The 13,881-nt window shown below is 45.2% G+C and overlaps 1 long non-coding RNA gene across 1 annotated transcript; it reads right to left on the bottom strand.

The window, feature by feature from the left end:
- Positions 1-10,535: 10,535 nt before the first annotated feature.
- On the bottom strand, positions 10,536-11,069 carry LOC310709302. Its single transcript, XR_014527451.1, has 2 exons — positions 10,952-11,069; positions 10,536-10,890 (listed from the first exon to the last, which is right to left on the bottom strand). It is a non-coding gene; the product is annotated as an uncharacterized lncRNA (long non-coding RNA).
- Positions 11,070-13,881: the final 2,812 nt, after the last annotated feature.

A 13,881-nucleotide genomic window follows, 5' to 3' on the forward strand; every position in this document is an offset into this window, starting at 1 on the left:
TAATAAAAACCCAGAAGTCAAAATAAAAAAATTCCTTCCAGTAGCACCTTAAAGACCAACTAAGTTAGTTCTTGGTATGAGCTTTCGTGTGCATGCACACTTCTTCAGATATCTGCACACGAAAGCTCATACCAAGAACTAACTTAGTTGGTCTTTAAGGTGCTACTGGAAGGAATTTTTTTATTTTGACTATGGCAGACCAACACGGCTACCTATCTGTAACTAAAACCCAGAAGCTTTTTTATCGGGTATAGTGGGTAAAGAGATACCGAGACAAGAAAGAAAAAAAATATTGCTCTTATATGCAACAACTGCGGCAAGAATTTTGTTAGCCCAGAGATGGAAACAACAGATGAAGTTGATGGACTTTGCAGAACTGATGAAACTGATGGGAAGAACCCGGAACCAGCGAGACCAAGCATTCCAAAAAGACTGGGATCAAGTCATATTATATTTGAAAGATAACTGTAAGCAATTAACATCACTAGCAGGGTTATCTGAAGATTTGTAAGATGAAATTGCTACCTATTCAGGCTGAGTCATTTAATGTTTTAGGTAATGATGTAACAACGATAGGAAATGAAGTGAAATGTAAAGATGCAAAGTTTAATTTTGTAAACTATTAGATGGGAGGGAGGGAAGTTAGGCTCAGTTGAGCCAAAGAGATAAAATAAGAGGATAGGATGTTATGTAATGCGATTACCGGTATATGTAAAACCAATAAAAATCATTAAAAATAACAGAGGGGGAAATGGGGGAGGGGTGGAGTGGGGAATACCTAGAGGTTGTGACTAGAGGCTGGGGCTTCTAGGAGCAACTGCATTAAAAAAAATATTCATTGGTTTCTATCTAATTGGTTTCTATCTAATGGCTGCATCTGTCTGTCTCAAGAGACCATGAAGTGTGCCTCTGAGGGTGAAGTCAAACGGTTGCGTTATTACATAAATAACACAGGACTGAGGTGACGTCCCTGAGGCACAAGCGTGAGCAGTGGGATGTCCTGGGCTGCCTCGATATTGGGATACTGCTGGGGAGACGGGGGCATTCGGCAGCCCCCCCCAAGCTGGCTCCAGCCACCGGTCAGTAGCCAGACGAACACCAGTCTCCCTTGGAGCAGCATCAATCAGCGACACGAGCCTCAGATACGTTTAGAAGCTGTGCACGCTCTTATCAGCAGAGTGAATAAATCCTCACAATGGAAGTGGCGGACAGAGACATGTTCAAGCATGATTTACAGCATTTATTCAGCATAGTTCAGGAACAAAGGAAAAACATGTCTGCTTCCCTTCGTCTCCAGCAAAACAGCAAAAAGCAAAAGCAATATACAAACGGAAGTTCCCAGCAGACTGTGCTGGAAATGTAAACAGGCATGTGACACACAACAGTCATGCCTGTTCCCTTTTAAGGTGGAACTATATCCTAACAAGTGGGACGCGGGTGGCGCTGTGGGTAAAAGCCTCAGTGCCTAGGGCTTGCCGATCGAAAGGTCGCGGTTCGAATCCCCACGGCGGGGTGCGCTCCCATCGTTCGGTCCCAGCGCCTGCCAACCTAGCAGTTCGAAAGCACCCCCGGGTGCAAGTAGATAAATAGGTACCGCTTACCAGCGGGAAGGTAAACGGCGTTCCGTGTGCTGCGCTGGCTCGCCAGATGCAGCTTTGTCACGCTGGCCACGTGACCCGGAAGTGTCTCCGGACAGCGCTGGCCCCCGGCCTATAGATGTGAGATGGGCGCACAAACCCCAGAGTCTGTCAAGACTGGCCCATTCGGGCAGGGGTACCTTTACCTTTACCTTTATATCCTAACAAAGACCCTCCTCTTCACCTTGCTAAAGGAAAGCAGAGCAAGATGTTTGGCACCAGCCTGGCTGCAGAAGTTGCTGGAAGGAGGCGTATAAGGCACCATCCAACCACCTTAGGGACTCCATTCCCGATTTGTGTAGCTTTTACTCCTTAACCTTTTCTTCTCCCAAAGATGTCCTGCAAGGTAGCGGAGATTTTGGACCAGAGTTTTCCTTCTCCTCAATGGCGTCCCTTCCCAGGTTGATGATCCTCAACTGTCCCTCACTTCCTTCTACAGCACAGGCAGAAGCAATCATCTTCTCTTTATTTTTTTAAATTAACTTTCTTTTTCTCATAACCAATATCCAATATCAATAACATTCATTTTCCAATTTCCCCCCTCCCTATTGACTTCCCTCAGCTTCCATTTCTGGTTTATTACGTCAAACGTTACATTCTGCTGTTCAGAAGCCAAAAGCCATCTTCTTGACCGTTGGACCCACTATTGTTCTCAGTCTGCTGGAGCCTGTCTTCACAAGCAGCGCAAGTCCCCAACTCACAGAGGGTTTGAGACCCATCAGCTACCCTCACCTGGTTTAGCTGGCCAGTCGAAATTGTTCCTGGCAGTGGCATGTGGTCAGTGGACATGGGGAACTAGGCTAGTCCCTTACATGTTCCCCTGGTGCCTCCTTCCTGTGGGATGTGAAACACAAGAGCAGTCAAGTACAACATTCCTAGAGTGAACATGTTTACGCATGGGGAGGAATGTTTGTCCAGCCAGCAGGTGAACTTCCTGTTTCCTTCTGGGCTGGGACAGACTTCCTCTGCATGTGACTAGAGGTGGGCGTGGCCTCACCTGTGCAGGTAAGGACAAAAGCACAGGGCAGGGCAGCCATCTCTCTCCCTTTGACTACATGCATCGAAGAAGCAACATCTGCTTAGCCAAAGATGCTTCCAGCCAAGAGAGGACAAAGGGACTGTCTCTTTATGGGATAGTTTCCAGGTGTATGTTACTTTTCTAAGCTAGGTCTGCCTTCTGGGATCCAATTGTGAACAGAATGTGAGTAAACTCTTTTTTATACTTTTATAGAAGACTGTGTCATGTCTTATCTTTTATGAGGGAATAAGGGGAAAATACCAGAACAGTTATTATAGAGGCTTTCGCGAGCCTGAGCAAATGCATCTGCTGTAAGTTTAAAAAGGGGAATGTTACTCTGCTAAATTGTAAACTTGTTTACACAAGTTGGAAAAGCTATAATCAAACAATATATCCTCTCCTGCATCCCTGAACATTCCCACACTTCCCAAAGCCCAGGAAGCTTCTGCTCAGTGTAGGGAGGGCGGCTCAATGCTTCGACGAGTCCAAGAGCCATTCCGCCACCTTCCCAAAGCCCTCACAACTTTGGGAAGGAGACAGCAGGGCTCTAACATCCTGTCAGTGTCCTGACACTTCCTTCCCAAAGCCTGGGAGGCTTCTGCTTGGCTTAGGGAAGGTGGCACAATGCCCAACTTTGCGACATCGCCCCACACCACCCTCGCAAGTTGGCTCCTCTGCCCTAATTGTTCTCCCACAAAAAAATTCACCGCATGCCACTGGTTCCTGGGGTGTGGCTGCTGTCTCATGCTTTTTTAAAAAATAACATTTTATTAATTTCCCAAAAATAACAATAGCAAAAAAGAAAATAACACCACAAACCAATTATTGAACCATAATTCTTTTTTTCTTCTCTTCTTTTTAATTTTTTTGAAAAGTTTTTATTGTTAAAATAGTTCAGCATTAATACACACATTGCGAATATGCAAACATACAAACATACATTTCATACAGTCCTTTAAAATGTTCAAACATACCTACACTCAATCCCACAGATAATTCCTTTTCCCATCACCATCCACCACCCCTCACCCCACCTTTGTGTTAAGAAGAAGAAGAAGAAGAGTTTGGATTTGATATCCCGCCTTTCACTCCCCTTCAGGAGTCTCAAAGCGGCTCACATTCTCCTTTCCCTTCCTCCCCCACAACAAACACTCTGTGAGGTGAGTGGGGCTGAGAGACTTCACAGAAGTGTGACTGGCCCAAGGTCACCCAGCAGCTGCAGGTGGAGGAGCGGAGACGCGAACCCGGTTACCCAGATTACATGACTACCGCTCTTAACCACTACACCACACTGGCTCTTTGGAAGTTAGACTTCCAATCTACTCAATTGCAAGTTAGACTTCCAATCATTGGAAGTTAGACTTCCAATCTACTCAATTGCAATTTCTTTCCACTTCTATTACTTTCTATCGCACACCTTTAACCTAATTTCATGCTTCTTTTTCTATTAGTCATTGTTATCCATCTTATTTAGTATTCCAGTATTTAAAACAGAACTTGTTTATTCTAATAGGAGTTCTGATTTTTCAATATGGTTTTGCAAGTATCCTTTAAACACCTTCCAGTCCCTGTCTATCTTCTCTTTTGAGATCCTTCCAATTTCTCCCATTGTTTTGGATATACTCCAATAATTTGGCAGGCCACTCTATTTTTGTTGCTTTAATACCACTTTTCCAATTTTTCACAATCAATAGCCTTGCGGCTACTGTTGCGTATAAGTATAATGTCTTGTTTTCTTCCTTTAGACAAGAAGACACTTTTTGAACTATAATTTTTTGGTTGACTTCCCTCCACTCCCCCTCTTGGTTCCATTATTTAATACTTGTTCATGCATGTTCATAAAATTTTATATTCTTAACAATCCATTTTTTAAACCTTCATCTTATTACAAATGAGTTTTAATAGTTATACTGATGTGGAAGGCTATACACAAAGCTTGAAGAACATGCAGTAAACCTTTACCCCTTCTTTAAAGTTCAAAGCCCCCTTTCTTTCTTGGGTTTCAAATTGGCCAATTTGTCCTGCATAGTTCAATAATTTATTTTCCCAATCTTCTTCTTCTTTGGCGGAGGTTTCTTCCTTCAGTAGGAGCCAGCTGGTCTTGGACTTTTGATCCACTCTCAAAGACAGGAACAAAGTCTTTCGCTCAATAAGTCCATCAAGTCCTGTACCTCTCAATATCATAACTTCAATTTTTTTAAACAACAATCCTTTTCCACATTCTCTTCAGGTCTTTATATATTTTCCCCCAGGCCTTTTTAATAATTTTACATTCCCACCACACATAATACAGTTATACCTCAGATTACAGATGCTTCAGGTCACGTTTTTTCAAGTTACGGACCCGCCGAAACCCGGAAGCACCGGAATGGGTTACCTCTGGGTTTGGGGGGTCGTGCATGCAGAGAAGCGCTAAATCATGCTTTGTGCATGTGCAGAAATGCTAAATCACGCTTTGTGCATGCGCAGAAGCACCGAATTGCAACCTGTGCATGCACAGACGTGCAGCTGCGGGCTGCGAAAGCTGCAGGTTGCGAATGTGCATCCCGTACGGATCACGTTTGCAACCCGAGCATCCACTGTAACATCTTATGCTTTTAGCCCTCCCTTCTGGCCACTGTCTCAGGAGCATGACATGTCTCCCACCAGAGGTAATATCCCCTCCCCTAACAACACATGAATCCCGGTTTTTGTTGACACACATACAAAAATTGCAATGCACAATTGCAATTGCCAAATGGGGATGTCCAGGCAACTAATGATGAATATAAAAGCACATCGTAACATCAACAATAAGTAAAGTTTCAACCACTCTATCAAATCAAAATATAAATGCAAAAGCAGCAATAAAGTAAAGAAGCTGGATTAAAAAATAAATAAATCTAAAAGACGAAGTGGAAGGGAAAACTTGCTAAAGTTTTTCAATGGCAATGGATCAGTGGCAGAGGAGATCATTTGACCTCACAGGGGTGGGGTGGGGGGTGGGGTGGGAGGTTTCTGCATATTGGGGGTCACTAAAGAGGAAGTCCAGACTAGGAGAGCAGAAGATCATAGAATCATAGAATCATAGAGTTGGAAGAGACCACAAGGGCCATCGAGTCCAACCCCCTGCCAAGCAGGAAACACCATCAGAGCACTCCTGACATATGGTTGTCAAGCCTCTGCTTAAAGACCTCCAAAGTAGGAGACTCCACCACACTCCTTGGCAGCAAATTCCACTGTCGAACAGCTCTTACTGTCAGGAAGTTCTTCCTAATGTTTAGGTGGAATCTTCTTTCTTGTAGTTTGGCTCCATTGCTCCGTGTCCGCTTCTCTGGAGCAGCAGAAAACAACCTTTCTCCCTCCTCTATGTGACATCCTTTTATATATTTGAACATGGCTATCATATCACCCCTTAACCTCCTCTTCTCCAGGCTAAACATGCCCAGCTCCCTTAGCCGTTCCTCATAAGGCATCGTTTCCAGGCCTTTGACCATTTTGGTTGCCCTCCTCTGGACACGTTCCAGTTTGTCAGTGTCCTTCTTGAATTGTGGTGCCCAGAACTGGACACAGTACTCCAGGTGTGGTCTGACCAGAGCAGAATACAGTGGCACTATTACTTCCCTTGATCTAGATGCTATACTCCTATTGATGCAGCCCAGAATTGCATTGGCTTTTTTAGCTGCCGCGTCACACTGTTGGCTCATGTCAAGTTTGTGGTCAACCAAGACTCCTAGATCCTTTTCACATGTACTGCTCTCAAGCCAGGTGTCACCCATCTTGTATTTGTGCCTCTCATTTTTTTTGCTCAAGTGCAATACTTTACATTTCTCCCTGTTAAAATTCATCTTGTTTGTTTTTGCCCAGTTCTCTAATCTGTCAAGGTCGTTTTGAAGTGTGATCCTGTCCTCTGGGGTGTTAGCCACCCCTCCCAGTTTGGTGTCATCTGCAAATTTGATCAGGATGCCCTTGAGTCCATCATCCAAGTCGTTGATAAAGATGTTGAATAAGACCGGGCCCAAGACAGAACCCTGTGGCACCCCACTAGTCACTCTTCTCCAGGATGAAGAGGAACCATTGATGAGCACCCTTTGGGTTCGGTCAGTCAGCCAGTTACAAATCCACTGAGTGGTAGCATAGTCAAGACCGCATTTTACCAGCTTCTTTACAAGAATATCATGGGGCACCTTGTCAAATGCCTTACTGAAATCAAGGTAGGCTATATCCACTGAGTTCCCTTCATCTACCAGGCTTGTAATTCTGTCAAAAAACGAGATCAGGTTAGTCTGACATGACTTATTTTTCAGAAATCCATGCTGACTATTGGTGATCACAGCATTCCTTTCTAGGTGCTCACAGACTGTTTTCTTAATGATCTGCTCCAGAATCTTCCCTGGTATTGATGTCAGACTGACTGGGCGGTAATTATTTGGGTCCTCTCTTTTCCCCTTTTTGAAAATAGGGACAACATTTGCCCTCCTCCAGTCTGCCGGGACTTCGCCTGTTCTCCAGGAATTCTCAAAGATGACTGCCAGTGGTTCTGAGATCACATCTGCCAGTTCTTTTAATACTCTTGGATGCAGTTCATCTGGCCCTGGAGACTTGAATACATCTAAACTAGCCAAATATTCTTGTACTATCTCCTTAGTTATTCTGGGCTGTGTTTCCTTTGCTGAATCATTTGCTCCAAATTCTTCAGGTCGGACATTGTTTTCTTTATCGGAGAAGACTGAGGCAAAGAAGGCATTGAGGAGTTCAGCCCTTTCTGTGTCCCCTGTTTGCATTTCACCATCTTCTCCTCTGAGTGACCCCACTGTTTCTTTGTTCTTCCTTTTGCTACGAACATACCCATAAAAGCCTTTTTTGTTGCTTTTAACCTCTCTAGCAAGCCTCAGTTCATTCTGTGCTTTAGCTTTTCTGACTTTGTGTCTACACGTACTGGCTATTTGTTTGAATTCCTCTTTGGTTGTTTCCCCCCTTTTCCATTTTTTGTACACATCCTTTTTTAATCTTAATTCAGTTAAAAGTTCTTTAGATAGCCACCCTGGCTTCTTTAGGCACCTTCCATGTTTCCGTCTCATTGGTATTGCCTGACGTTGTGCTTTTACTATCTCCCTCTTAACAAACTCCCAGCCATCATGAACTCCCTTTCCTTTTAGTATTGCTGTCCATGGGATCTCGCCCAGCACTTCCCTAAGTTTTATGAAGTCGGCTTTCTTAAAGTCAAGAAATTGAGTCCTGGTATGCTTGGCTGCTCCTTTCCGCTGTATAGTAAACTTCAGAAGAGCATGATCACTCGCGCCTAATGATCCTTCCACATCTACCCCACTAACCAGGTCATCAACATTGGTTAGGACCAGATCTAAAATGGCTGTTCCTCTTGTTGCTTCTCCCACTTTCTGGACAATGAAGTTGTCTGCAAGGCCAGTGAGGAATCTGTTTGACCTTATGCTCTTGGCTGAGTTTGACGTCCAACAAATATCTGGGTAATTGAAGTCCCCCATTACTACTATCTCCTTTCCTTTTTGCATGCTTGGCCATCTGTTCCAGGAAGGCATGTTCTCACAGATGTTGCAAATCAGATCAAGAGAGGAAGCTGGGGAACCTGGCAGCATCGCCACTGTGATTTTTAGCTATTTCACAGGGTCATTGTTAAAGTGTGCTGAGACCTGCAACTCACGACTTTGAACCATTAGTATGTTTGTAAAAAAACCCAAACTGTTCTATACTGGTTCTTTGTTCCTTTTCCATTCTTCCCCCCATGCCCTTTAAATGCCCTCCTAAGAGGTGAATAATACTGGAGATCAGCTAAGAGCATTTTCATAATAGGAATGATGAAGCTTTGAAAAAAAAGGGGGGGAATGAAAATTTTTTCAGAGGATATGAGAGATGCCTGTAAAGACCGAATATACCCACAACCTCCCATTTCTGCTCCTGGCTCCATTCTAGTATTATACGAAGGGAAAAAACATCTACAATAACAACAACAACAACAACAATAATTTATTATTTATACCCCGCCCATCTGGCTGGGTTTCCCCAGCCACTCTGGGCGGCTTCCAACCAAGTATTAAAATACAGTAGTCTGTTAAACATTAAAAGCTTCCCTAAACAGGGCTGCCTTCAGGTGTCTTCTAAAAGTCTGGTAGTTGCTCTTCTCTTTGACATCTGGTGGAAGGGCGTTCCACAGGGCATGTGCAACTACCGAGAAGGCTCTCTGCCTGGTTCCCTGTAGCTTTGCTTCTCGCAGTGAGGGAACCGCCAGAAGGCCCTTGGCGCTGGACCTCAGCGTCCGTGCAGAAAGATGGGGGTGGAGATGCTCCTTCAGGGATACTGGGCTGAGGCCGTTTAGGGCTTTAAAGGTCAGGACCAACACTTTGAATTTTGCTTGGAAACGTACTGGGAGCCAATGTAGGTCTTTCAAGACCTGTGTTATGTGGTCTTGGTGGCTGCTCCCAGTCACCAGTCTAGCTGCCGCATTCTGGATTAGTTGTAATTTCTGGGTCACCTTCAAAGGTAGCCCCACATAGAGCACATTGCAGTAGTCCAAGCAGGAGATAACCAGAGCATGCACCACTTTGGAGAGACACTCTGCGGGCAGGTAGGGTCTCCGTCTGCGTACCAAATGGAGCTGGTAAACAGCTGCCCTGGACACAGAGTTGGACCTGCGCCTCCGCCATCTAGCACTTTTCTCCAGACCATGCATCGTTTATCTAAAGGGCCAGTGAGAGGAATGACTGAATCCAAAGGTGGCAGCTGTGAGAACCTTATCTATCTCCAACCAGGAAGAATGGTGTTTGACAGTGGAACAATAGTGGAAGGTAATGGACTCTCTCCTTCCTTGGAAGTTTTTAAGCAGAGGTAGGGTGGCCATCTCCCGGGGATTCTTTTGCTGCAATTCCTGCTTTTCAGTGGGTTGGACAAGATAATCTTCGGGTTGCTTTCCAACTCTGCAATTCTGAGATTCTATGATCCCTCGTGGGACTCTGACCCTCAGCCTTGTCCTTATCAGGTCCACCCTCAAGGCAGCCGAGCTACCTGGCTAAATTTGCAAACCAAACTGATGCAATGTACACTTTGAGGGGAGTGGGGCATGCATCCACTGGGAACACTTTTGGCTACTGCTGCCATCCCATTAGCAGGATTTCATATAAAACGCTTAAGTTCTTTCAGTCTTTTGTGTCACAGCAGCAGAGTTCAGTTCCCCCAGGGGAAGCTGAGGGGCGAGAACACAAACACTATGACAGAAAGGCCGCCTTTGTTGTGGGTCAGGTGGAGAGAGATGGCTATCGCTTGTTGAGCTTGCCTGCTAATGAGGATTAACAGAACAGAAGCCGATTCTTGCAGAATGGCCTTTGATGGACAAATGTTTTCTTCTTCAATGTGCTTTAACCAGAGGGGAGGGAGGGGAATTGGGCCTCTTCTTGTGCTTTTAGCATCCAACTGAGCTGCTGAAATCAGGAGCAGAAGCTTGTCAGTTTGGGATTGATTGTAACACAAGAACACCAGAAGTTCCTTCTGGATCTGACCAGTGACCCATCTAATCCAGCGGCCTGCTCTCACAGTGGCCAACCAGTGCAGGATATAATCCACTGGGAGCAGTCAAATACAACGTTCCTTGTTTTCCTAGAGTGGACATGCAAGGGAATGTTTGGTCCAGCCAGTTGAAACTTCCTGTTCCTCCTGACTGGAACTGTCAGGAGCTCGTCCTACACTCAAGTAGGACCCTGGCAGAGACACATGCCCGACTGGCATGTTCTCTCCCTCCTGGTCAATCTTTCAGGAGCTTCAAAAGCTTTCTTCTGCCCGAACATCACAGCGACCAATGCCAACAGACATCGGCACGCTTAGGGATCCACAGAGTTTGCGCAGCTTGCGTAACAGACCTCAGCAACTCAGCATTTTGGCTAATCTACTTTATTTACATCTAAACACACACGGAGCACTGCAACATGGCTCCCTCTCTCTCTAGCATCAGACAGCAAAGAGAAAGAACAAAGGACAATAGTCCCACTTCACGGAACACAGTAACACAAACATCCTGTCTCCGTCACTTCCCACTCTGTGGAGTCAAAACATATACCATCATGTGATAGACAAAAATCCCATGACTGCAATCATGGAGCAGGAATTCTAACAGGAACATCCTTCCTTGTATGTGACTAGTGGGTGGGTGTGAACTTTCCAGATCTGGTAAAAGGCCAAGGCATGCTGCCACACTCTCTCTTTTCCATCTTCCTTTCATCCTGTGAACTGCTGGATTGCTAGCCTGCAGTTTACCCCTTATGGGGTAAACCCATTTCTATATGCTTGTAACTTTAAGCCTTAAGCCTGCCTTCAGGGATCACACTGTGCTCTGTCTGATCATGAGTAAACTTTCTTTTTATTGCTTATCAGTAAGACTGTGGTGTTTTTATTCTTTTAGGAGGGATTCAAGGGGTCTTACCAGGAAAATATTAGAAGACATTTTAATCTGGACAAGCCAGATTGAATTGCGTATTGTCTTAAGAAACTCACATGAGTTTGCAACTATTTTTCTGCTGTGTAAAGGGGAATGCACTCTGCTAAGTAAAGGTACTTGCTAGCGCGAGTTAGTAATAATAATAATAATAATAATAATAATAATAATAATAATAATAATAATAATTTATTATTTATACCCCGCCCATCTGGCTGGGTTTCCCCAGCCACTCTGGGCGGCTTCCAAAAGAATATTAAAATACTATGATACATCAAACATTAAAAGCTTCCCTAAACAGGGCTGCCTTCAGATGTCTTCTAAAAGTCTGGTAGTTGTTGTTCTCTTTGACATCTGGTGGGAGGGCGTTCCACAGGGAGGGCGCCACTACCGAGAAGGCCCTCTGCCTGGTTCCCTGTAACTTGGCTTCTTGCAGTGAGGGAACCGCCAGAAGGCCCTCGGTGCTGGACCTCAGTGTCCGGGTAGAATGATGGAGGTGGAGACGCTCCTTCAGGTATACTGGACCGAGGCCGTTTAGGGCTTTAAAGGTCAGCACCAACAAACACTTTGAATTGTGCTCGGAAACGTACTGGGAGCCAATGTAGGTCTTTCAAGACCGGTGTTATATGGTCTCGGCGGCCGTTCCCAGTCACCAGTCTGGCTGCTGCATTCTGGATTAGTTGTAGTTTCCGGGTCACCTTCAAAGGTAGCCCCACGTAGAGCGCATTGCAGTAGTCCAAGCGGGAGATAACCAGAGCATGCACCACTCTGGTGAGGCAGTCTGCAGGCAGATAGGGTCTCAGCCTACGTACCAGATGGAGCTGGTACACAGCTGCCCTGGACATGGATTTAACCTGTGCCTCCATGGACAGCTGTGAGTCCAAAATGACTCCCAGGCTGCGCACCTGGTCCTTCAGGGGCACGGTTACCCCATTCAGGACCAGGGAATCCTCCACACCTGCCCGCCTCCTGTCCCCCAGAAACAGTACTTCTGTCTTGTCAGGATTCAATCTCAATCTGTTTGCCGCCATCCATCCTCCAACCGCCTCCAGACACTCACACAGGAGGTATTAATAAACAATATATCCTCTTCTGCCACCCTGAACATTCCCACAACCAGGTGCCTGTGGAGGATCAGCAAGCAGGATTTGAGCACAAGAAGACTCTCAATTCCAGCAACTTGCATCCAGAAGCATTTCTTCCACTGAGCGTGAAAGCAGAACACAGCCATCATGGCTAGTAGCTGTCAATAGCCCTCTCCTCCATGAATTTGGCTAATCCTCTTTTAACCATCCCATCTGAATGCACCCTCAGTCTCATTCAAATCAGCTCGATTTCCTGGATTTGAAATTTACTGCAATGCGTTAGACAAGATGAGTCAAGCCCCAGCTACAGTTTTCATATTGGATTTCAACACACAGTCTGTTGTTCAACCTTGAAAGTCAGTTTAACAGCTTGAGCTGATTTATCTCAAATATTGACACTGATGAGCGCCGTTAATTCATGGTTTTTAGCAGCAGCGGGATTCAAGTCAAACGAGGCTGGTTGATTAGCAATTCCCTGATGAACTTAGCAGACTTTGGAGGATCTGCAGATGAGATGTAAAGTTAATACCTGAAGCCTCATCATAAGAAGAATCCATAGATGCTTCTACTTATCCTTTGCCATTCAGTGACACTGTTACTGTTGCTCTCTTGCTCTCAGACAAAAAGCCAGCTCCAAACATTCTGTCACACTCCTGTGTGACCAAGAAGTAGCACAATACAGGGAGGCTGTGCAGATTAGAGCAAGCTGGATTCTCAGTGGCTGTGACCATCTGGAACTAAGGGCAGGTTCATTCCCCAGGACACTGGGATTTTTGAGTACACACTCTCACTTTCTGCCACATAATCGCTCCATCAGGGGTAAGCATCTAGGGGGCACTGCTGTTGTGAAGGTGATCCATGTCTTCTGTCAGGTAGGAGGTGGACCAGTCCATATGAAGGGGATCCTGCAAAGGGTTTATGTTACAAAAGCTGGGTGCCAACCTCACTCTCTGCCAAGACCCAGGGGGTTCCAGGCACTCAGCCAGGAAATCACTTGGAGAATCGAGACATGGCGGAGGCTGCTGTAGCTTTAAGAAATACGGTTTATTCACCTGTTGACACCTTCAGTCTGCATGGAGGGAGTCAAGATCTTACCACTTGGTCATTTCAAAAGGGGCTTGTACCCCACAGTAGGGCAGCCATGGAGTCCAAGGCATTTCTCCCAGCAAGCCTTCAGCCAACCGGCCCAAGATGGAGCCCAGTCTTTCTTCTTCCATCTTCTTCCCAGAACACCTTGCTTAAAACTCTTTTCCTGTCACTTCAAACATACACCCAATCACTTTAGCAACTTCTGTCTACCAAGCCAAAGGAGTCCTCTCAGATAGGGTTGCCATATTTCAAAAAGTGAAAAAAAGAGAGAAAAAAAGATGTTTTTGAGCTATTTTTCAGGGAAATCGGCAAAATGACACTGCTGACATCACTTGCTGTATGTCTGGATTTTCCTGGATATTTTTGCAGATTTGATGACACTGCTTCTGACGGCAGTATTCTAGGTATGTCCAGGAAATTCCGAACATATGGCAACCCTACTCTCAGATGGCCCATCAACCCCTTTTGTCATGTTAACAGATTTGCTGGTTTGCACAAGACAGCCCAGGGATTCCTTGTCTGACACAGTTCTGCAGCTTGTACCTTCATCCATAACCCCATTAATACAAATCCTACCATTTATTTATTTCTAGGATTTTTTTTGGGCGAGAGGTG

Source organism: Podarcis liolepis (assembly GCF_965112155.1).
Source record: "Podarcis liolepis genome assembly, chromosome: 6".
In the NCBI taxonomy this organism is placed as follows: Eukaryota; Metazoa; Chordata; class Lepidosauria; order Squamata; family Lacertidae; genus Podarcis; species Podarcis liolepis.